Source organism: Daktulosphaira vitifoliae, unplaced genomic scaffold (genome assembly GCF_025091365.1).
Source record: "Daktulosphaira vitifoliae isolate Bord-2020 unplaced genomic scaffold, ASM2509136v1 Scaffold_1, whole genome shotgun sequence".
NCBI lineage: Eukaryota > Metazoa > Arthropoda > Insecta > Hemiptera > Phylloxeridae > Daktulosphaira > Daktulosphaira vitifoliae.
Window position 1 is genome coordinate 31047318 of NW_026099572.1, and position 2859 is coordinate 31050176.

Here is a 2859-nt window from a genome sequence, read left to right on the forward strand (position 1 = left end):
TTTGTGATTTATTAATGTAATAATTTTTTTAACAGATTTTTAATTTATAATTAGAAATAATATTATTTAATCCTGATTGCTTTGTTTGTTTTGAGTTTTTTATAAAAAATTATAGGGGTTGACACAGAACTTCTTAGATAATAATTTGTTGTTAATTATGAATAAATATTCTGCAAAAAATTTTCATCAGAGTCAAAAATATAATTCTTTTAATCAATTTTTTGTCTTAATTTCAAATCAGCAACTATATTTTTTCTATTGTCAATAATTATTGATATTATTTCATTTAAACACCAAGAGTTACATAGAAATTATTAATATTTCTTTTGATATGATTTATTACTATAACAAAATAATTAAAAACAAATAAAAATAATTGTTTTTAAATTATTATAAATTTAATATGTTAAAAATAATCAGTGGAAAATATCATTTTTAACTATTTTTTTTTGATCTTATAAAGTTGATTTTTTGAAAGTTTATTATAAAAAAAGTTGAATTTATAACCATAACTTTTAGCTCAACTTCAAGTTTGAATTTTACATTATTAAATAGAAAATTTTATGAGAATAAAAAAATAGTATTCTTAAGATTAATATTGTGTATTATACCTGTATATTAATTCAAAAATTTGAACCTTTAAATGATTATATCTAATAAACGAATTAAGTTATATTAAAAATTCAATGCCATCTACTATTAAATTAAAAACTCAAACATTTTATTAAATTAAAAATATGTGTTACCATTTAAAAAAACAAAGTTGACCCCCTTCCAAGGCATAAGGAATGAACTTAAAAAGTATTACATAGTTAATAATTCAAGAATAATGTGTAACTAAAGAAATGAAAAAAAAAATGTTTAAATTATTATTATTCTGCAAGTAATTGAGTGGGTTATGATAAAAAAATCACCCTCTATATTAGAAAAGCTCAATATCTTTTTTGTATTTTTATTGTAATAGATCACTTAAATAGAAATCATTGTAATCATTGTTTTTTTAGATTTATGATTTATATAGCAACATGTTACCAAAAAAATTGGAATATTATAGTCCGTTAGTAACACACACAAATAAAGTAAAAAAAATAATATATTACGAAGTACAATTATTAAATTTTGCAGTTCAAACTTATTATCATATTAAACATAATTAGATAATAAATACTTTAAAAACATTAAAAATGAATATAGAGAATGTGGGCTAAGTAATGATAAAGAGGAATTTTTTTCAATTTTTCGAGGGTAATATCTTTATCTAGTAAATTGATCATTTCATGTATCGCTAAAATAAGTTGGTCAAGCGAAAGCTGAGTAAATAAAGCTACAACAAGAAATCACATAGTAATATAATTTTAATATGAATAAGAAATTTCTTTAATCAAGGCGAGATTACGGTAATGGTAACCTTGATATTTATTGTAGATATTGAATCTAAATTAAATAAAAATCAAATGACTTTGACACGGCCCGCGTCGCTTCGTTATACACGATGCCCCGCGACTCGTGCCACCTTTATCAGCCGTCGCCCTACTATGAGTATTTAACTGACCAACACCGCGTGTTATACGCTACGGTGCAAAGTCCAGCAAATGCCGCACGGCCGACGACGACCCGCCGCAAATGGTGCGAGAGGCTTCCTCCCGCTGTGAAAGCGACAACGTCGACAGCCGAACCGCACCCGCGCACCGTCGCCTACAACGCTGCTAACCATTTTGCCGTCCAAGGATTACGCCGAACATCGCGTCGTCGACGCCAGCGAAAGTGCCGCGATATTATGCGAAGATTATTATTACTGTGTTTATCTTTTCGGTTTGTTTTATTTTTGTTAACATAATCTGTTGTCGCTCATTTAATAAACGGCCCACGGGTCTCTACCCTCAAAACCAGTGTCGACCACATTTTTGCGACGCAAGTCGTGTCAATTTGCTCCCCGGTAAGGATCTCAACCGGTCTTAAATTGGATTAAGGTAAGAAAACCAGTTGCTGACTTCATTTTTATTTTTCAAATAAGACAGCTAGGTTTCCTTTACATTCACTTTTCTCCAAATTATTTCAATCACACAGTTCACTGGTGACAGCAGTGGATTTCCCACCCGGTTATTTAGATACTATCTACCTCGCGAATAGTAGATTTCCACCTTCGGTGTATTTTTAAACACGGTAAAAGTGGATTTCTGGCGATTTTGTATTTATACATACACGCGCTCTGACGACCTTTTTGTGAGTCGCACAACGCCGCGAACACAACCATTTCAGTGTTTCGATAAAACGCTAGGCAGGTAGGGTGATCATACAAGTTATCACACCACAGCGATCGTTACATTTGACATCGGGTCCCATAAAACCGTTTGTATTATTAATTGTGTCGTCACGATCATAAAGATTGATAATGATGGTAATCGTATCATTGCAATCACATTCCCAGGTACAATTCACTGTCATAGTGCTTTATTAGTACAGTATCTAGCAAAAACAATAATTATACAAACGGCCAGCATTGTTAACGTTCATACGCGAATGCAAATCGCGTATTCTCGCGATTGTTGATATCGTATTTCCGAATAACAAAAACAAACTACCACTTGTACTTTTCATTTTTGGTTAATTCGATTAAAATACGGTCAATAACGTACACTATGACTGGAAAAGCACCGACAGTTAAGCTGGCCCACAATCACAATCACATTCAAATCTAAATTGCAATTTAACAACGCGCAGCGCGAACAACCAGTTCGTTCGTCGCCGATAGCAAAATCGAGCGCGTAGTTCTCGGCCAAAATGACGAAATTTTTAACGACCTTCCACTTCACCTCGCCCATTCACCGGGCCCTCAACCTCGACTACAGCCCCTCGCTC